The sequence below is a fragment of the Bubalus kerabau genome, chromosome 8, assembly GCF_029407905.1.
Source record: "Bubalus kerabau isolate K-KA32 ecotype Philippines breed swamp buffalo chromosome 8, PCC_UOA_SB_1v2, whole genome shotgun sequence".
NCBI lineage: Eukaryota > Metazoa > Chordata > Mammalia > Artiodactyla > Bovidae > Bubalus > Bubalus kerabau.
Genome location: NC_073631.1, coordinates 22,298,341 through 22,321,461, shown reverse-complemented (window position 1 = coordinate 22,321,461; position 23,121 = coordinate 22,298,341). Strand labels below are relative to the sequence as shown.

General features: G+C 40.5%; 1 long non-coding RNA gene across 10 annotated transcripts in view; it reads right to left on the bottom strand.

Moving 5' to 3' along the window:
• The window catches only part of LOC129658957 (uncharacterized), a 134,672-nt gene that overhangs the window by 51,685 nt on the left and 59,866 nt on the right, over positions 1–23,121 (bottom strand). For 4 of the 10 annotated variants that reach the window (XR_008717623.1, XR_008717620.1, XR_008717613.1 and 1 more), the window contains exon 1: positions 19,088–19,201. The exons of 3 other annotated variants lie outside the window; for them this stretch is intronic. This is a non-coding gene — a long non-coding RNA (uncharacterized LOC129658957). Of the gene's footprint in view, positions 1–10,291; positions 10,386–19,087; positions 19,202–23,121 lie in introns of those variants that run through there. 3 more of the 10 variants (XR_008717618.1, XR_008717619.1, XR_008717617.1) reach the window with 2 other exon arrangements.

Below are 23,121 nucleotides of genomic sequence, written 5' to 3'. Positions count from 1 at the left end.
AGCTCAGCGTTTCTCATGATGTACTCTGCATATAAGTTAAATAAGCAGGGTGACAATATACAGCCTTGACGTACTCCTTACCCAATTTGGAACCAGTCTGTTGTTCCATGTCCAGTTCTAATTGTTGCTTCCTGACCTACATACAGGTTTCTCAAGAAACAGATCAGGTGGTCTGTTATTCCCATCTCTTTCAGAATTTTCCACAGTTTGTTGTGATCCACACACTCAAAGGCTTTGGCATAGTCAATAAAGCAGAAGTTTTTCTGGAACTCTCTCACTTTTTCAATGATTCAACAGATGTTGGCAATTTGCTCTCTGGCTCCTCTGCCTTTTCTAAATCCAGCTTGAACATCTGGAAGTTCATGGTTCATGTACTGTTGAAGCCTGGCTTGGAGAATTTTGAGCATTACTTTGCTAGTGTGTGAGATGAGGCAAATGTAGTCTGAGCATTCTCTGGCATTGCCTTTCCTTGGGATTGGAATGAAAACTGACCTTCTCCAGTCCTGTGGCCACTGCTGAGTTTTCCAAATTTGCTGATGTATTGAGTGCAGCACTTTGACAGCATCATCTTTTAGGATTTGAAATAGCTCAACTGGAATTCCATCACCTCCACTAGTTTTATTCTTAGTGATGCTTCCTAAGGCCCACTTGACTTCACCTTCCAGGATCTGGCTCTAGGTGAGTGAGCACACCATCCTGATTATCTGGGTCATGAAGATCTTTTTTTTGTACAGTTCTTCTGTGTATTCTTGCCACCTCTTCTTAATATCTTCTGCTTCTGTTAGATCCATACCATTTCTGTCCTTTATCGAGCCCATCTTTGCATGAAATGTCCCCTTGGTATTTCTAATTTTCTTGAAGAGATCTCTAGTCTTTCACATTCTATTGTTTTTCTCTATTTCTTTACATTGATCACTGAGGAAGGCTTTCTTATCTCTCCTTGCTGTTCTTTGGAACTCTGCATTCAGATGGGTATAGCTTTCCTTTTCTCCTTTGCCTTCACTTCTCTTCTTTTCTCAGTTATTTGTAAGGCCTCCTCAACCATTTTGCCTTTTTGCATTTCTTTTTCTTGGGGATGGTCTTGATCACTGCTTCCTGTACAATGTCATGAACCTCCATCCATTGTTCTTTAGGCACTCTATCAGATCTAATCCCTTGAATCTATTTGTAACTTTCACTGTATAGTCATAAGGGATTTGATTTAGGTCGTACCTGAATGGTCTAGTGGTTTTCCCTCTTTCTTCAATAAGTTTGAATTTGGCAATAAGAAGTTCATGATTTTAGTCACAGTCAGCTCCCAGTCTTGTTTTTGCTGACTGTATAGAGCTTCTCCATCTTTGGCTGTGAAGAATATAATCAATCGAATTTTGGTATTGACCATCTGGTAATGTCCATGTGTAGAGTCTTCTCTTGTGTTGTTGAAAGAAGGTATTTGCTATGACCAGTGTGTTCTCTTGGCAGAGCTCTGTTAGCCTTTGCCCTGCTTATTCTGTACTTCAAGGCCAAATTTGCCTGTTACTCCAGGTATTTCTTGACTTCCTACTTTTGCAATCCATTCCCCTATAACAAAAAGGACATCTTTTCTGGGTGTTAGTTCTAGAGGGTCTTGGAGGTCATCATAGAACCGTTCAACTTCAGCTTCTTCAGCATTACTGGTCAGGGCACAGATTTGGATTACCATGATATTGAATGGTTTGACTTGGAAATAAACAAAGATTATTTTGTCATTTCTGAGATTGCATCCAAGTACTGCATTTCGGACTCTTTTGCTCACTATGATGGCTATTCCATTTCTTCTAAGGGATACTTGCCCACAGTAGTAGATATAATGGTCATCTGAGTTAAATTCACCCATTCCAGTCCATTTTAGTTCGCTGATTTCTAAAATGTTGATGTTCCTGTTTGAACACTAAAATGCCACTAAAATGCCATATCCTGTTTGACCACTTCCAATTTGCCTTGATTCATGGGCCTAACATTGCAGGTTCCTATGCAATATTGCTCTTTATAGCATCGACTATACATCAGTAGAAAATATGCTCCTTTGACAAATAACAGCAAATTCTTACTACAACACAGCACCCTCTGCAGGGCAGATTTGAAGGAGGTGATATTTTAAAGGGACAGGGTGCTGATTGTGAATGGAGAAGAATTAATGAAGTAAAAGCCCTTGTGGGTTTGTTTTGCCACATTCTACTCTCATTTCCTTCCCAAGATCAGGCCTTTATCTTAATGACAACTTTAACATCTGTGCTTAGGGTAACTTTTAACTCAGAAGGTCTGATGGGCTCAAAATAACTTCTTCCCTCAAAAAAAATGCTCTAGGTAGGTAATGGAGTATGAATTCAAAAAAGGCAGGTTCACAAGAAGTCAATTTCAAAAGTTAGTTTTACTCACAGTTTAAAGAAAGAAAGAGCACATATCCCATCTTCCTCACCAGTGCATATGATTACAGACATGAAAATCAAAACTTCAATGAGGTATCACCTCCCATGGGTAGGAACCTCAAAATTTCTACAAGCAGTAAATGCTGGACAGATCCTGGAGTAAATGAAACTCCTCTACACTGTTGCTGCTGCTGCTAAGTCGCTTCAGTCGTATCCGACTCTGTGTGACCCCATAGACGGCAGCCCACCAGGCTCCCCCATCCCTGGGATTCTCCAGGCAAGAACCCTGGAGTGGGTTGCCATTTCCTTCTCCAATGCAGGAAAGTGAAAAGTAAAAGTGAAGTTGCTCAGTCGTGTCCGACTCTTCACGACCCCATGGACTGCAGCCCACCAGGCTCCTCCGTCCATGGGATTTTCCAGGCAAGAGTACTGGAGTGGGGTGCCATTGCCTTCTCCGCTGTTGATGGTGATGTAAATTGCCTAGCCACTGTGGAGAACATTATGGAGGTTCTCTAAAAACTACTTGTAGAAGTATCAGGTGACCCAGGAAATCCCACTTCTCATCAAATATTTGGACAAAACCTTAATTTGAAAAAATTCATGCACACAAATTGCAGGGCTTTTACAGTAGCCAGGACATGGAAGCAACCTCAATATCCATCTACAGATTAATTGATAAAAAAGATGTGGAGCATATATACAATGGAATATTACTCACCCATAAAAAGATAATACAGCCTTTTGCACCAACATGGACAGACCCAGAGATTGTCATTCTGAGTTGAGTGAGTCAGACAGAGACAAATATCTTATGCCATCACTTGTATGTGTAATCTTAAAAAAAGTGTACAAATGAACTTATGTACAAAATAGAAATGGAATTTCAGATTTAGAAAACAAATATGCTGTTAGCAGGGGGTAAGGCGGGCATGAATAAGTTGGGAGATTGGTATTACCATAGACACACTACTGTATAAAAACAGATAACTAATAAGGACCTACTGTATAGCACAGGGAACTCTGCTCAATACTTTGTAATAACCTATGGGGAAAGTATCTAAAGAAGAAAGTGATAGTTTATGGTGAACGGTGTCAGATTCGTGATCTCTGAAGCAGAAGATTTAACTTTGGGACCAGGGACCAGGCTTGATTACACAAGACCTTTTGTATAGCAGAGATTTATTAAAGTGTAAAAGGGGACAGAGAATGTTTCTGACATGACATCAGAGAGGGGATGGAGAGTGCCCCCCAGCTAGTGTTAGCAAGAGTTATATACTTTTTAAATTAGACATTACAATAAATCAAAAGAATGTCTCAAGGTTGTAAAAATTTTACCAGACCCACTCCCACAATTTACATTTTAGGATACCAGGATTAGAACTTAACAATAGAAAGATCCTACCAGACACACAATGGGATAATCCTACCAGATAATCAAGATGGTGTGCTTACTCACCTAGAGCCAGACATCCTGGAATGTGAAGTCAAGTGGGCCTTAGGAAGCATCACTAAGAACAAAGCTAGTGGAGGTGATGGAATTCCAGTTGAGCTATTTCAAATACTAAACGATGATGCTGTCAACGTGCTGCACTCAATACACCAGCAAATTTGGAAAACTCAGCAGTAGCCACAGGACTGGAAAAGGTCAGTGTTCATTCCAATGCCAAAGAAAGGCAATGCCAAAGAATGCTCAAACTACCACACAATTGCACTCATCTCACATACTAGCAAAGTAATGCTCAAAATTCTCCAAGCCAGGCTTCAACAGTACATGAACCGTGAACTTCCAGATGTTCAAGCTGGATTTAGAAAAGGCAGAGGAGCCAGAGAGCAAATTGCCAACATCTGTTGGATCACCAAAAAAGTGCAAGTTCCAGAAAATCTTCTGCTTTATTGACTTTGCCAAAGCCTTTGACTGTGTGGATCACAACAAACTGTGGGAAATTCTTCAAGAGATGGGAATACCAGACCACCTGACCTGCCTCCTGAGAAACCTGTATGCAGGTCAGGAAGCAACAGTTAGAACTGGACATGGAACAACAGATTGTTTCCAAGTTGGGAAAGGAGTATGTCAAGGCTGTATACTGTCACCCTGTTTATTTAACTTATATGCAGAGCACATCATGCGAAACACTGGACTGAATGAAGCACAAGCTGGAATCAAGATTGCTGGGAGAAATATCAGTAATCTCAGATATGCAAATGACACCACCCTTATGGCAGAAAGTGAAGAACTAAAGAGCCTCTTGATGAAAGTGAAAGAGAAGAGTGAAAAAGTTGTGTCTGCTCCCACTACTTCATGGCAAATAGAGGGGGAAACAATGGAAACCGTGACAGACTTTATTTTGGGGGGCTCCAAAATCACTGCAGATGTTGACTGCAGCCATGAAATTAAAAGACACTTGCTTTTTGGAAGAAAAGTTATGACCAACCTAGACAGCATATTAAAAAACAGAGACATTACTTTGCCAACAAAGGTCTGTCTAGTCAAGGCTATGGTTTTTCCTGTGGTCATGTATGGATGTGAGAGTTAAGACTATAAAGAAAGCTGAGCTCAGAAGAATTGATGCTTTTGAACTGTAGTGCTGGAGAAGACTCTTGAGAGTCCCTTGGACAGCAAGGAGATTTAACCAGTCCATCCTAAAGGAAATCCGTTCTGAATATACATTGGTAGGACTGATGATGAAGCTGAAACTCCAATACTTTGGGCACCTGATGCGAAGAGCTGACTCATTGGAAAAGACCATGGTGCTAGGAAAGATTGAGGGCAGGAGGAGAAGAGGATGACAGTGGATGAGATGGTTGGATGGCATCACTAACACATGGACATGAGTTTGAGTAAAGTCTGGGAGCTGGTGCTGGACAGGGAGGCCTGGCATGCTGCAGTCCATGGGGTCACAAAGAGTCTGAGAGGACTGAGTGACTGATCTGAACTGAACCAGACCCACTCTCCTATAATATACATTTTAAGATATCAGAATTAGTCAGAATGTTTTCAGGAAGGAGAAACTGTCCTCAATTAGGATACATTGTTGATATAATCCCTAGTACAGAGTTTAAACTGAGTTGTTGTGTAATCATCAGTTCCTGGCTTAAAGAAAATAACAGCTTTATGTGACTAAGACTAAAAAATGTAGAGAGAAAAAAAAAAAAACAAACATTTGTCCTTTCCTCCTCCTTGAGAATTCCAGACCCCTATCTCCTCCTTGAGAACCCCAAAGGCCTTTCTCCTCCTCAGGGACCCCAGATTTCTTATCAACCTGCCTAGGAATTGACCCTCTCAAGTGGATATATGTATTACAGATTCAATTTGCTATACACCTGAAACAATCATAACAGCGTAAACTATACTCCTGTAAAAATTATAAAAACTTATATACTTCAATAAAAATTATTAAACAATTTAAAATTTTTATTTAATGATTTTTGCAGTTTACTACACCATGACACTGGAGTAATAGTTAGGCTTCACTATTCAACTGGAGGTTTTCTTAAATATTTCAAGACTTGCTTCTCTTTAGGCTTTGATTGACCAACTTAAAATAACACAGTGGACAAGTTGTAAAAAGTTTGCTTTTGTCATATTTTCTCATAAAAGTGTACTTGTAAACAAATAGGACTCTATAATGATGTGTGTTATATTGCTTCAGTCGTGTCTGACATTTTGCAACCCCATGGACTGTAGCCCGCCCGGCTCCTCTGTCCATGGGATTCTCCAGGTAAGAATACTGGAGTGGGGTGCCATTTCCTCCTCCAGGGGATCTGAACCCCGTCTCTCATTTCTCCTGCATTGGCAGGTGTGTTCTTTACCAACTGTGCTACCTGGGAAGCCCTCTGTACCACCTAGAAAAAATGTTAGCTCTGCACTCAAGCCGTGTGACCTTGAAGACCTTGTGACCTCTTTGTCTTGTGTTTCCATTTTCTCCATTTTTAAAACCTAGACAAGATACCTTGTTTTTGTTAAAGACGGCTGCAAGTTCTTTGTTACTTTTGTGATATTTCACTCTTCAGAACCGGACAGAAGCTGTGACTGCTTGATCAACAGAACACAGTAGACGTGATCTGTGCTTAAGAGACTAATAGCTGCTGCTGCTTCTCAAACCATCTGTTCTTGGAACCCAGCCACCAGGCTGAGAAAAAGCCCAAGTATCTCTGTAAAGTGGCCATTCTGGAAAGGAATCAAGCCTCCCACCAACCACCAACACTGGGCCCCTGGCCATTTTGTTCAGTCACTCGGTCGTGTCCAACTCTTTGCAACCCCATGGACTGTAGCACGCCAGGCTTCCCAGTCCTTCACTCTCTCCCAGAGTTTGCTCAAACCCATGTCCATTGAGTCGATGATGCCATTCAAACATCTCATCCTCTGTCACCCCATTCTCCTCCTGACCTCAATCTTTCCCAGCATCATGTTCTTTTCCAACGAGTAGGCTCTTTGCATCAGGTGGCCAAAGTATTGGAGCTTCAGCTTCAGTCTTTCCCATGAATATTCAGGGTTGATTTCCTTTAGGATTGACTGGTTTCCTGTCCAAAGGACTCTCAAGAGTCTGACACACAAGATCAATTATCCTAAAAGACACCTCCCCTGTCATCACTCTGCACAGATTGAGTTACCCCACCCAACTATGCCCACATCACAGGTTTGTGAGCCAAATAAATTATTACTGTTTTTGGTCACTAAGTTGTGTATAATTTCAACTCAGAAATAGGTGACAGAATTTGGTCCCTGGGAGTCACAGAAGTCTACAACACGTGACATCGGCTTTACCACCAGAGAGCAGGTAGAAGACGGAGGACCTCCAAAGGATTGCTTTCAGAAGCTTTAAGGGCCTGCGGACCTAGAACAAATGCACTGCCAGTTATTTCTCTAGCAAAGGTGGATTTATTCTGAGTCGGGAGAGGATTGCAAGGTCTCCAACCATGACATGCAAGTCTCCACAGGGCAAGGGAAGGAAGTGTTTTAATCAAGGGGGAGAAGGAAGCTGGAGGCCTATAGTAAGCAAAGAGTGTAAGAATTTTCATTAGCTGAATCCTTGTCAGAAGAGAAAGGGGGTCTATCCTCTTGTTGGGCTTTGCTATTGTCGCAGGGCTTGAGACCTTCCCTTTCTGGTCTCCCAACTCTATTTGAAGTCTCCAATTGCTGATTGTTTACAGGTCTTTCCTATCTTACAGCAATCATGGAGTTTGGAAGACATGTTAGACCAATTATTCACTCCCAAGTTTTTGAAGCATTAAAGTTTTAAAGTATAATTTAAGAAAGAAAGAAAAAAGAGAGATCAATTAGACTAGGATGTAATTAGCTGCTTTGGTTTCAATTTAAAGCGTTATAAAATAAGATCTATCAAGAAAGCCTTAAAGTTCCAGAGATTAATTAATACTGGAATGGAAGTAGCTGGGAAGATTTGCAAAAATAACACTCAGTATATCACCTAGAGTTTTTCTCCACTGACAGGACAATAAAACACGTGCTTAAACAGCAGCAGGAAGGAGACAGGCTAAATTTAAAGCATGCTTGGCAAGAGTTAAGCTTGTAAATTCTGAAAAGCTCTGTGTTAGTTGCTCAGTCATGTTTGACTTTCTGCGACCCCATGGACTATGGCCCACCAGGCTCCTCTGTCCATGAGATTCTCCAGGCAAGAATACCGGAGTGGGTTGCCATTGCCTTCTCCAGGGGATCTTCCCAATCCAGGGATTAAATCCAGATCTCCTGCATTGCAGGCAGATTCTTTACCACCTGAGACACCAGATCTTTGCAAAAAGGTCTAAATCAGTTTTGCTTTGGATGAGAATTTGATGAAAAGTCCAGAGATGGACTAGTCGGCCTCCTCAGTATTCATTTGCATGCTTTCAGTTGCAAGTAACCCTGACTCAAAGTGCCGAAGCACTGAGACCATGTGTGGAGACTGTGACCAACCACTGCCAGACTGGCTGGATCACCAGCTCTGTTACGCCGTCAAGGATCTAGGTTCTTCTACCTCTTGTACTTGTAGTATCATTTGTATCTAATCCATGAGAAACCAGGTAATGCCTAACACCCACAAGACATCTTCACACCCTTGCTTATGAATTAGCTAGCTTGCTTTCTTAGAGCCATGACACTGGAGGTTGCTACTTAGCCTTCCAACATCAAATAAAACCCATTTTGGGTTACTTTATACATGGGATTATTTGTACTGTTACTCCTTTCTAAATCCATGTTTGAGGGGAAAATGTCTAATGCAAGATGTTACCCACAATGTAACATTACCCAAGACGTCAGAAATTGTAACAGCCGTGAATCCAATGTCTGTTTTCCAAATGAAAATTTTAAATGTAGAGCTTTAGATTTTCTATAGAAAATTAGGGCCATATATCCATTCACATCATCACAACCACCCCTCAAAGAACCAAACCTAGCACATCCTAATTGCTGACTTCTCAAAGGCAGTAGGATTGAGAGAGTCTTGCAAATTATATACACATTCACGATTATATCTTTGCTTGAATCCCAGGAAACAAAGCTTCCTTAAAACAAAGCTGATCTTGCTGTAACACACACACTCACATACCACGTACACAAATTTTCACAGCTGTCTCATCTTTAAATAGGTTGACATCAAATGTCTTTTAAGACTATGGCAAACCCCTGAGGGTTTTCATGCTAAAGTATGTGATAGCTAATGTCAGACAATCCTAAGCAAATTATTTCACAACATCAAATGCCAAATACCTGAATACACAGAGGTTAGATGGCAGGGCAGCTGTACTGTACAACTCCAAGGAAGATCATGTACCCATGGACCAGAACTGTTCAGAGCAAACCCTAGACAGCTGTGCAAGGCAGCCCAGAAGGTGTTTTTCTTGCTGCCTCTAAACACAGAGCTCCACGTGACACAAGGATCTCCTGTCACTGCTCTTGTGAACTTGCTGGTTGTAAAACACAGGCTCTCCAGCTGCCAGAAGCCATCACTTTACCTTCCACACCCAGATGAGTGCACTTGAGCTGCCATCAACGTGTCAGAAATCCAGCCCCCTTCGCCATGAACTTCAGCTACTTCTGAGGCCCCCAGGCTGCTGTCTCACGTGCTTTAGAAACAGATCCCTCACAGTCTTTAGCTCCAGCTTCTTCACCATGCCATTCTGCTGATGCCTCTTCAGTTTATGACCACTGCGAGTTAGGGTTAGACAGTGTGAACCTGGGGCCAAGAAGTACCTCTGAACTGCCCATCACCCCTGCATTGCTCCACCCATGAGATGGAAGACAAGGTCAGTATCAGGGTAGTCCTGTCCAGACTCCTCTCTGCCTCTGTTGGTTGAAGGGTCTGAAGAAGGGGATGGTGGTGGTGGTTTAGTCACGTCTGACTCTTCATGACCCCATGGACTGTAGCCCATCAGGCTTCTCTGTCCATGGGATTTCCCAGGCAAGAATACTGGAGCGGGTTCCCATTTCCTTCTCCAGGGGATCTTCCTGATCCAGGGATCAAATCTGCGTCTCCTGCAGTGGCAGGCAAATTCTTTACCACGGAGACACTTGGGAAGCCAAAGAAGGAGATAGATTTGTGTAGTCTCACAATAGGAAATTCAAGAAGGGAACATAATTCAGTTCTCTAATTTGGATATTGAAATCAAGGTAGCACCAGTCATTCTCCTACTGCATTTGCCTCTGTGATATTATATCACACAAGCATCCAGGGCTAGACGGTCCCTGTAGTTCATATCTGGGGGATTCTGGACACTTGCCCTGGCAGGTAAGTGACTTCAAGGAGAGAGCTGGTGCAGCAGTGCCTGATTGGTAGAGGGACTTAGTGCTTTTGCCACAGCCAGACAGAACTTCATGGTGTTAGGAGATGCCACCAAACACTAAGTAACTGCTTCTTTGACTGCTGGTTTTAACACCTAAGCTCCTAGGGAGAGGAGAGTATGCTAACCTCCGTGAGTCCATCCCCAGAGGCAGAATTTCAATTAATTCTCTGCAGCAGAAGAGACGAATCCCCAAGTTTCACCAAGACCCTATGGAAGAATCTGGGGCAAAGGGAGAAAACGGAAATGTGTAGGGAAAGCATTACTTGTGGCTATACATATACATATAGGGCCTAAGGGGCTTCCCAGGTGACACAGGAAAATATAGGCAACCTTGTGGAGTTCTCCACATGCCAACAAAAACCCACATGCCAGTGCAGGAGACACAGAAGATGCAGGTTTCATCCCTGGGTTGGGAAGATCCCCTGGAGCAGGAAATGGCAACCCACCCCAGTTTTGTTGCCTGGAGAATCCCATGGACAGAGAAACCTGGCGGGCTACAGTCCATGGGGTTGCAAAGAGTCCAACTTGACTGAGCACGCACTCAAAGGGCCCAGCCTAAGTCTAGCTGTATCCTCAGGGTTCCTTGCCAGAGTCTCCTGTTCTAGCCCATGGCGCTCCAGGACAACTTGAGATATTTCTATCAGTCTAAAGACCACACAGACCTTTGACATCTGTGAGAGCTACTTCTCTCACTTCCCAAGCTCATCCTCTGGTCCAAAGCCCAACTCCAGAGGCCTCATTCTCTGACAGTCAACTGGGGGAGCATACACTGCTTTCAGGAGAACTCCACAAGGTTGCCTATATTTGCCAACTATGGTAGGATTACAGACAACTTTGCCTTTCTTATTTATACCCTTTTATTTCCCAAAACACAGAGAATAAATATTGTTTTCATAACAAGGAAATGTAATAAATCATTTTCATTAAAAAAACAAGAAACCCACTTCTGAGTAATGTTTGTTCGGGGGAGACTATTTTTCTCCAACAAAAATCAAATGTTCCTTGGAAAGATTCATTTCAATTAAACAAAACTCGAAACTTCACCAGTAATTAAGATATCATATGTCTATATAAGACAATGTAATGGAAAAGAATGTTGCCTATAATCTAGCAAAACAGATACTCTTCTACTTGACTAAGATGCTCTGAATCAAAGGGAAAAAAACTAAGATAAATTTCCACTATGTTATTTCCATATTGCTGCAGTAATGATTACCGCAGATTTTTTAGTATTTTGTAAACAGCAACAACGTATTCTCTTACAGTACTGGAGGTCAGAAATCTAAAATCAAGATGTCAATAAGGCTGCATTTCTTTTGGAGATTTCAGGGAAGAATCTTTTTTTTTTTTTTTGCGTCTTTTTTCAACTTCCAGAGGCCACTTGCCTTCCTTTCTTGGCTCACTCCAACTTCCCTATATCACTTCAAGCTTTTGCTTTCATCATCATTTCTACTGTTAACTCTGACTCTCTTACTTCTCTCTTATAAGGACCCTTGTGTTTATACTGGGCCAGCCTAGTTAATCCAAAATAAACTTCCCATCTCAAGATCCTTACCTTAATCCTGTCTGCAAAATCCCCCTTTCCACATAAAGTTAAATCTTCACAGAGTCTAGGGGTTAGGGCCTGGGTATCTTTAGGGAAGCCATTATTCAGCTTACCACACCCACCTTATATTTAAAACATGCTCTTGTTAAGGCACTCCCCAGATGTTACCAATATACACAAAATTCCAAAATGGAAAATGCTACTGTAATCAAAAATAAAAACCTCTCAAAGTCTCTTGACTTTTACATCTGAATTTTTTTTAGAAAATTAGCTGGATAATCTCAGATTTGAAGCCAGTTAAACTCTCAAGTCTTTTGCCATGTAGACATAGTAAGAATACTTGTAAATAGGTTTATGATAAAGTTTTGGAAATAAAAAGCATTTTGCAATTATTTCCTCATATGAATCTTTATTTCAGACATTTAATAAGGTTTCCAGTGAATATTTGGACCTGTCTGTTTTCTAAAAGGAAGAAAACAAAAGAAATTATTGTGGTTTGACAGAGGCAAAGCATCAGAGTCTAGCTGGGATTGCTGGTTTTGTCACTTATTAGCCATATGACTTTAGTCACCTCACCATATCCTCCTGTATAAAACTGAAACAATACTTCCTGCCTTGCCTGTCTGACAGGTGGGGGCAAGGATAAAATGAGATAATTGCAATCAGGCTATTATTATCATCCTACAGGGAGAGGCATTTGAACTGTCATCCTTTATTTTTAATTCAGATCACGAGGAGAAACACTTCAGTTTGGAGTTCATTGAGCTATTTCCTAGAATTCAGACCAAGGAGAATTGAATCTGAAATTTCTTCTATCTTCACATAGCCTCACAGGAAGAAAAAAAAAGGATCAGCTTAAAAGTAAGAAGTCTGTTTGTCATATCTACGAACTCGATTTATTTAGTAAAGAGAGCTCAGTACACTTATTAGTAAAGCTGACTTACTCTAACATTATTCCTTCCACGGCCAAAAAAATTTTTGTCAGCTTTTCACAGAACAATGGAACATCACAAAAAATCAAAACAAATAAAAAAAATAAAGGACAAACAAAAACTTGTCTTCCATATCTAGATGGGCTGAAACAAGTATTTTGATTTCCCTTCTGTTCTCTAGGATAAAAACCACTGCACTGTAAAATGTTTTCATTCATGCAATAAAAATCAATTGGCTTCAACAATCTTATACCTAGCTGCCTATCCTTCCACAAATTATGGCTTGAACATAAAACTTCAAGAGCTTCTTTAATAGATCACAGTCATAACTGGCATTTCCTTCCCCCCAATTTTGGTGTATACATGTTCCAAATTTCATCCCCTTAAGACCCAGGTGATTTAGTATTTCCAGAAGAGCTCCTGAGAGTGAAGCTGGCAGTCAAATGTAGGAATCAGACAGCTTTGTGTAACTTAGAGAAAGCCTCCTTCAACATCTATTTAATGTTAGAACCATCACGTTTCTCTTTGACAAGATTGTCTGCACTAAGGTTTCTCAAGAAAGCCAGGGGACTAATTGATTTCTGCAATCACGATTGACGGCAGAGCGGCTGTCAGGCAACTGAAGTGTCTCCAATCTCCAATACAAATTACTCTAGATGGTTTTTAAGATAAACTTGCCAAGCCTGTTATGCCTAGCAGTTCTGACTGGAAAATGGGCAATTGATTTACATGAAAAAACAAGAGGATCTCTTTGGGATCTTCATCATAAAACTGCCATGGGGCTTTTGCTGATGGCCGAGAAGCCACAGATGTATCATGCACACCTAGAAAATTAAGGAAGCTATTCTATGCACACCTCTATGTAGTTCATAATTTGGCAGCATAAAATTGAGCCTGTCTAAAGCAACAGACTGCAAAAGAAGGCTACCATGAGACTCTTAGAGAATGCTGACTAAAAAGATTAATCAGGTAATACTGTGAACCTTTGTTTCCATCAATTGTTCTTAATGCAGATAAATTCCAAAGGAGGATAATGTATTTCTCCCCTCACTTTTTCAAAGAGGTAAGTTGTGTTCTTGCAGTAAGGAAATCAGTGTGTTAACTACGGTGGACAATGTGTTACCTGGATCATGAGGAGGTTGTATAAAAAGCAATTTGAATGAAGGACAAAGGGCCTAGGTTTTGTAGGGAAAAAACATCTATGAGATAAATCTATTTATATTGGTTTTAGCCTTTTTATTTTTAGGGGCTTCCATGGTGGCTCAGATGGTAAAGAATCTACATACAATGCAGGAGACCCAGGTTCAATTCCTTGGTTGGGAAGATCCCCTGGGGAAAGGAATGGCTACCCACTCAGTATTCTTGCTTGGAGAATCCCATGGACAGAGGAGCCTGGTGGGCCACAGTCCATGGGGTTGCAAAGAGTGGAACATGACTGAGCAACTAACACTTTCACTTTGGTTTTCATTTTTATGTAGCTGTGGATGTTTCCTTAAAGCAGTTTTTTATTGTTGATTATAAAAAAATCTTGGGTATCTTAACCATTACAATTGACAGTGCAAATGAAGACTAAGAATGCCTGAATAGCTGAGAGGGGATGTGAGCTAGAAGCAATCAAGGCCCTTGGTATAGAGAGGACTTTATATGCCACCAGAGAACAAAAGGATCTCTTGACAAAGCAGCTATCAGAGCGGTACTGAGGGCAGAGAACCATGGAAAGGTATTCCGACCCTGGAAAGGTACTGGCAAGGAAAAGTATTACTTATTTTGAGAATTATTGAGTATTACTCTTTACCAAGCAGTGCAGTAGGTGCTGGAGATATAGTAAATAAGACAAGCCCTCTCTTTCCTCAGAGCTCAGAGTACACCAGGGGAAGAAATAGTTAACTCAGCATATCAAAACTCTTGGAACTCAGCTCAAGTGGAGCCTTAGAGGAAATGCTATGGTGTAAATGCTGCTGCTGCTGCTTCTAAGTCGCTTCAGTCGTGTCCGACTCTGTGCGACCCCATAGACGGCAGCCCACCAGGCTTCCCCATCCCTGGGATTCTCCAGGCAAGAACACTGGAGTGGGTTGCTATTTCCTGCTCCAATGCATGAAAGTGAAAAGAGAAAGGGAAGTCACTCAGTCGTGTCCGACTCTAGCGACCCCACGGACTGCAGCCCACCAGGCTTCTCCATCCATGGGATTTTCCAAGCAAAAGTACTGGAGTGGGGTGCCATTGCCTTCTCTGGGTGTAAATGCTAATATTGGGAAATAAGAAATGTTATAAATAATGGTCTAAAATACAACCATAGAAGCTGAAAAGAATAAAAGAGTAAGTTAAATACCAAGCAGAAAGAGAAGTCAATAATATAAAGCAGAAAAACAATAGAGAAAATTGATACACTCAAAAGCAAATTATTTTAAAAGATGACAAAATTAATTAAGACTAGCCCAGATGATCAAAACAAATTTTTTAAAAGGAAAATTCAAATTATTCATGGCAGAGGTGAAAGAGGAAATGTACTACAGAGCCTCTAGACATTAAAAGAATAACCAAGAGCTATTATGAACATTCTACCAACAAAGTCATCAACATTGAATGACACAAAATAAGCAAGTAAAAGTTTTCAAAGAAACTTGAACCTAGCATTTTATATCTAGCCAAATTTTCACTCAGTATGAGAGTAATAAAAAACAGAAATCATCTCAGGCACTAAGGTCTTCAGAGGTTTCCTCACACAATGACTTCTATCAGAAACAATTCTGATTTCCTAACTATGACTCAAAATCCAGAACCAGTAAAGACAACGACATTTGATTACATTCACATGTATACCTGTGGCGGATTCATTTCGATATTTGGCAAAACTAATACAATATTGTAAAGTTTAAAAATAAAATTAAATTTAAAAAAAAATAAAAAAAGAAAACGAAAAAAAAAAAAAACCCAACATAAATTACAAGGCAAAACCCACCATAGAGTGAAAAATGAGAAAAGGCAGATTACAGGAAAAGAAAAGAAATTGAAATGCCATTCAAATCTATGAAAAAAACTCAATCTAGCTTGTAATACGAAGAAGGCAATAGCACCCGACTCCAGCACTCTTGCCTGGAAAATCCCATGGACGGAGGAGCCTGGTGGGCTGCAGTCCATGGGGTCGCTAAGAGTCGGACACGACTGAGCGACTTCACTTTCACTTTTCACTTTCATGCATTGGAGAAGGAAATGGAAACCCACTCCAGTATTCTTGCCTGGAGAATCCCGGGGACAGAGAACCCTGGTGGGCTGCCTTCTATGGGGTAGCACGGAATCGGACACGACTGAAGCGACTTAGCAGCAGCAAAAGCAGCTTGTAATAAGAGAAGTGCAAGTTATTATTGAGATATAATTTCTCAACAAAAAAAAAGAATAAGAGATATAAACATTATACTAAAAAAATCAACAACTTGGACAAAATAAATAAATTCCTTGAAGAACAAATATTATCAAAACTGACAGGAGAAGAAATAGAAAATCTGAATATTCCCTTTAATATACTTACTTATGTATTAAGTAAATTGACTTTACAGTTTAAAACATTCTCACAAAGAAAATTTCAGACCTAAATAGCTTCACCTGTGAATGCTATTAAATATTCAAGAAAGATATAGTAACCATCTTATACTAACTCCTTCAGAACCTATTATACAGAGTGAAGTAAGCCAGCAAGAAAAACACCAATACAGTATACTAACGCATATATATGGAATTTAGAAAGATGGTAACAATAACCCTGTATATGAGACAGCAAAAGAGACACTGATGTATGGATCAGTCTTATGGACTCTGTGAGAGAGGGAGAGGGTGGGGAGATTTGGGAGAATGGCATTGAAACATGTATAATATCATGTATGAAACGAGTCGCCAGTCCAGGTTCGATGCACGATACTGGATGCTTGGGGCTGGTGCACTGGGACGACCCAGAGGGATGGTATGGGGAGGGAGGAGGGAGGAGGGTTCAGGATGGGGAACACAGGTATACCTGTGGCGGATTCATTTAGATATTTGGCAAAACTAATACAGTTATGTAAAGTTTAAAAATAAAATAAAATTTAAAAAAAATTTAAAAAAAAGAAAAGAAGTGATAATAGGTTATATCCAAATAATTTTATCAGACCAGCTTAAATTAATATGAAAGTCTGAGAATAACAGTGAAAGTAAAGTTGAAGATTAATATCAATATCCCTCATGATACGTATAAATATTCTTTTAAAATTTGCAAACTAAACACAGAAATAGATAAAAGGATAAATGACAAAATCAGGTTTATCACACATGAATGTGAGGTGTTAAGCAGTGTCAATTAATCAATATTTGTTAATAAATGTAATTCACCAAATGAAAAAATTCAAAAGGAAAATGTACATGATCATCTCAATAAATGCAGAAAAATGTTAAAATTCAAAACCTGTTATTGATAAAAACTCCCATTAAACCAAGAATATGAGAAAACTTCCTCCAACTGATAAAAAGCATCTATGAACAGCCTACATTTAACCTCATGCTTAATGGCAAATAGTTTTCTCCTAAGATAAGGTACTATGCAAGGGTGTCTGGGTTCATCACTTCTGTTCAACAGTACACTGAATCCGATGTTCCAATAAAGCCAGGAAAAAAGAAAGCATATAAAGTTCAAAAAGAAAAAAGGAAAATTTTTCTGTTTTCAGATAATACAATCATTTACATAGAAATTCCCAAGGAATTTAGGAGAACAACTACAGGACTGGATAGATGAATTTAAAAGATCACATAATGCAATTATAAAATTTAATTGTATTTCTGTATACAAGCAACCAACAAATGGAAGATTAAATTTAGAAAACTATCACTGATAATAGCATTCAAAAATAAAATATTTAGGGATACATGTAATTAAAGATGCACAATATCTTTGTACTGAAAACATCAAAACATTGCTGAGAGAAATTTTAAAAATCAAAATATATGAAGAGATATATACCATGTTTGTGAAGTGGGAAAAAATCAATATTAGCCGTTAAGATCTCGATTGTCTCCAAATTGATTTGTGAAAGGAGGGAAAGGGGCAGATAGAAACTCTAGATGATGAAGAAGGGACTCAGCTGCTGGGATGTGACAGCGACCAGCTGAAACCAAGGTGGCTTGGCGAATAATCCAGTCGTTAACCTTTGTCTCATTGTACCTTCATCTGAATACTAAATATCATTTGCCCTTATGCCATGGCAGTTCTGAGACCATAAAAGCCAAAACATGAGCAGTCACCCAATTCCTGGAAAATCCCCACCCTTCCCTAGAATAGCAAGAATATTCCTCCCACTTGTTGGCCTATGAAATTACTTAGCCCATAAAAACCAAAGACCTCATGCCCTGGCCCACATTCACTTCCTGAAAGGTTTCACATTGTGTCTTTGGAGAGTATATCCCTCTAAATAAGCTTGCTTGTGCTTTTCTTTCGCTTGCTCTTGAATTTTTCCCTGCCCAACCCTAAGAACCCTCACTTGGCAGTCCATCTTAAGGACTCTTGTGGGTTCCAGGACATGACACGTCCACTCTGCAGCAATGATTTATAAAATCAAAGCAAGATCAATTAAAGTCCCAACAGACTTTCTGGAAGAAATGGACAAGCTGATTCTAAAACTTATTTGGAAATGTAAAGCACTAGAATCATCAAGACAATTCTGAAAAACAAAAATTTCAAGACCCACACTACTTCAAGACTTACTAAAAGAATTTCTAAGTAAACAATCTTCTCACCTGAAAAGAGACAGTTATACTTCTTTTCTGATCTTTATATCACAAACTTCTGGCTTCTAAAATATATAAATAACTGCTACAATTCAATATGAAAAAGAAAGCAATCCAAATAAACATAAATGGGTGATAGACAGGAATAAACCTTCCCAAACGAAGACAGAAAAACACCAATGAGCTCATGAAAAGGCCTCAAGGTAACTTATTACAGAAATGCAAATTTAAAAAGCAATGGCATTCCATTACACAAACACTAAAGGTTAGAATTATAAATCTGTTTCAAACTGACTGCCCCAAATATGGGTGAGGATAGAGAGCAACTGGAACTCACATGTATTATTGATTAGATTGTAAAATGGTTGTTGGGCTGCACCCCACAGACCTGCAAGCCCTGTACCTGTCCAGCTTCAAGATCAGAGAAAGAGCTTGGAGTTGGTAGCGACAGAAGCATCATTGGTTTAATCCAGGGGTCCCCAATATTTTTGAGAACAGGGACCGGTTTTGTGGAATATTTTTCCATGGACTCGGGTAGAGGGATAGTTTGGGGATGATCCAAGTGCGTGACATTTATCATGCACTTTATTTCTATTATTTATTATTATTATTATATCAGCTCCACTTCAGATCATCAAGCATAGTAACCTGGAGTTTGGGGACCCCTGGTTTCATGGATAGAGGATCTTACTTACATTTCTGAAGCAAGGTCCTGGAGCAACACCCGACGGTGTGTGACTGGTGGGCAGAACACGGCGGCACTTCACACTCCCGCGGGAGGGGAGGTTACCACTTACGGAGGCATTAGCGTCAGGTGGCTCATCGGTTACCAGGGAAACTAGCAAAGGGGCACGCCCCTTACGGCTCCTGTGAGTGGCTATCAGGTGAAGATGTTCTGACTTAAAGGTTAGAACAGTTACTGACTGGGGCGGGGGCAGGTTTGTAGTTAGGTGAGTGGCATGAGTAGGTGTAGGTGAGGCAGACACAGGTGGAGCAGGCAATGTACAGAGAACAAACAGAAGAGCCAACTTGAGTGGCCTGATCGTACAGTGGTTCATCAACTTTGAACACTGTCTGCACCTTCTTATGTTATACGTCTACCCTGGGTGCATGCCTGCAGTCATATCTGACTCTTTGCGACCCCCGTGACTGTAGCCTGCCAGGCTCCTCTGTCCATGGGACTTTCCAGGCAAGAATACTGGAGTGGGTTGCCATTTCCTCCTCCAAGGGATCTTCCTGACTGAGTGATTGAACTCTCTTCTCCTGCTCCTCTTGCATTGGCAGGTGGATTCTTAACCTGCCACCACTGAGCCACCTGAGAAGTCCATACATCTATCCTATGATCCGGCAACTCTTTCCCCAGGCATTTACTCACAGAAACAAAAATACATGCCCTCAAAAAGAATTGTACAAGAAAGTTCACAGTAGCTTTCTTTACACTTGCCAAAAACTACAGACAACCCAAATGTCCATCAATGGACAAAGAATAAACAAACACTGGTATATCTGTGCAAGAGAATGCTACTCAGAAATGTTTAAAACAGGAATAATCTATTAAGGCATGCACCAACATGGATGAGTCACAAAACATTATTCTAAGCCAAAGAATCCAAACAGCATGATTTCATTTACATAAACTTCTAAGACAACTAATAATTCTGATAAAATAATTTTGGTGGAATTCAAAATCGCCTCTGGGGGTTTGGGACTATTGTTAACTGGGAAGGGGCATAAGAGAGCATGCTAGAGTAATGGAAACTTTTTTTTTTTGGCCACGTGTCATGTGGGATCTTAGTTCCCCAACCAGAGATTGAACCAGTACCCCCTGCACTCGAAGAGCAGAGTCTTAATCACTGGACCAGCAGAGAAGTCCCAAAAAGCACTATTTCTTGATGGCAATGTGGTTACATGAAAGCATGTCTTTGACAAACCTTATTTAACTTCAAGATACATACATTACTCTGCATGTAAATTCAGACAGGTCTCAGGCAAAACGGTAAAATGTCAATATTGCTTATATCTAACTGGTGAATACCTAAGTGTCTGTTTATTCATCTCTGTTTTTCTGCAAATTGAAATAATACAGAATGTAAAAAAAGGAAAGAAACCAACATTTTCAACAATTATTCTGCAAAACTAGCTTTCTATATCCTGACAGCCTTAAGCAGGTACCATAGAACACTGGGTACCCAAAGGTTGGTCGATTGGAATGGGTGCTTCAGAAAAAAAATAGTGTGCTATTTTATCTGTTTACAAGGGACAGGGAACTTCATACTCAGTTTTAGATCAGAGACTTTAGTAACACACAGCTTACTTAGGGTTTTCTAAATCTCACAGTCAATAGTTGCAGGATAAATTAAATCTATAGAAAGTCATTTGCTGAGTATCAGCTGCAAGGAGCACTGTCTTAGAAGAATTCAGTTCTAAATGTTATAGTTCCCCTCAAATAAATACTGATCTTAAGAATAGCTGAGTGTGAATACAGTTTAAAAGAAACCATAGCTGCGCTATTTTTGCTTTATAGATAGATGTGCCCCTCCCCCAAATTATTTGGTAAAATAAAATTTTGTACTTCAATCACTTTCTGGTCTCAAAGTTTTGCGGACTCAGTTCAGTTCAGTTCAGTCACTCAGTCATGTCCAGCTCTTTGCGACCCCATGGACTGCAGCACGCAAGGCCTCCCTGTCCATCACCAACTCCCAGAGTCCACCAAACCCATGTCCATTGTGTCGATGATGCCATCCAACCATCTCATCCTCTGTCATATGCTTCTCCTCCTGCCTTCAATCTTTCCCAGATCAGGATCTTTTCAAATGAGTCAGCTCTTTGCATCAGGTGGCCAAAGTATTGGAGTTCCAGCTTCAACATCAGTCCTACTAATGAGTATTCAGGATGGATTTCCTTTAGGATTGACTAGTTGGATCTCCTTGCAGTCCAAGGGACTCTCAAGAGTCTTCTCCAACACCCCAGTTCAAAAGCATCAATTCTTCTGCGCTCAGCTTTCTTTATAGTCCAACTCTCACATCCATGACTACTGGAAAAACCATAGCCTTGACTAGATGGACCTTTGTTGACAAAGTAATGTCTCTACTTTTTAATATGCTGTCTACGTTGGTCATAACTTTTCTTCCAAGGAGTAAGTGCCTTTTTATTTCATGGCTGCAGTCACCATCTGGAGGGATTTTGGAGCCCCCAAAAATAAAGTCAGCCACTGTTTCTCCATCTATTTGCCATGAAGTGATGCGACAGAATGCCATGATCTTAAGTTTTCTGAATGTTGAGCTTTAAGTCAACTTTTTCACTCTCCTCTTTCACTTTCATCAAGAGGCTCTTTAGTTCTTCACTTTCTGCCATAAGGATGGTGTCATCTGCATATCTAAGGTTATTGATATTTCTCCCGGCAGTCTTGATTCCAGCTTGTGCCTCATCCAGCCCAGTGTTTCTCACGATGTACTCTGCATATAAGTTAAGTAAGCAGTGTGACAATATACAGCCTTGACGTACTCCTTTTCCTATTTGGAACCAGTCTGTTGTTCCATGTCCAGTTCTAACTGTTGCTTCCTGACCTGCATACAGATTTCTCAAGAAGCAGATCAGGTGGTCTGGTATTCCCATCTCTTCCAGAATTTTCCACAGTTTATTGTGATCCACACAGTCAAAGGCTTTGGCATAGTCAATAAAGCAGAAATAGATGTTTTTCTGGAACTCTCTTCCTTTTTCGATGATCCAGCAGATGTTGGCAATTTGCTCTCTGGTTCCTCTTGTGGACTCAAGTAAGGTATAAAGTTTTAAGTCATAAATCAATGTTTGTTATTTCAGAGCTCTCATCATTTTCTCTAAATTGCCTTCATTATCTGTAATTTCTAGCATCTGTAGTTTCTCTACCCCAACAGAGATTTAGAAATCATCATTTAGTGAACATTTTCTGTGTTAACGCCCAGCCCTCAGGGGCCTCAGTTGAGGCAGCAGGAGTGGGAAGCATACTCACCTACATCATAGAAGGGGCCTCACTCTACTGGTCTGAGAGATTGGTGGAGCTAGAATTGGAATGCAGCATTGATTCATTCTGTGGCTTTGGTGGCTGGAGCATTAATAACAAACTTGGAATTGTTGAAAGTAATATTTTTGACCCTGAGACCTGGGAAGCAGAGAGAGCCAGGTGACAGTGAGAAGGAAGAGAAAGGCAAGACAAGCAAGAAAGAAATCCTGAGAGAATAGTTCTAGCTCCTGTGGTTCCGAAAGTTCAGCTGGAACTCTCCTAATTCCCCATTTTCCCGTATGCTCGTTCAAAGAGGCTGGTGTAATGCAAACCCCAAACACATAGACTTGTGTTATTATTAGGGAGAACCTGTATGTATCTCTGACCTCAAATTATCTGTGATATCTAACAGTCAAATTTCTGCTCCCTGAAAATTAACATTTGAATATAGTTATAGAGGAGTTTCCCTGGTGGCTCAGTGGTAAAGAATCTACCTGCAATGCATGAGACCCGGGTTCGATTCCTGGGTTGGGAAGGTCCCCTGGAGAAGAAAATGACAACCCACTCCAGTATTCTCACCTGGGAAATTCCATGGACAGAGGAGCCTGGCGAACTAGTCCATGGGGTCACAAAGAGTTAGACACAGCTGAGCGACTAAACAACAATAATAACAATAATGTGGAGACTCCTAGTATAAGAGTGTAAAATTACTTCCCTCAGATCTTCCTTGCTGGGATGAAGCTCCCACTT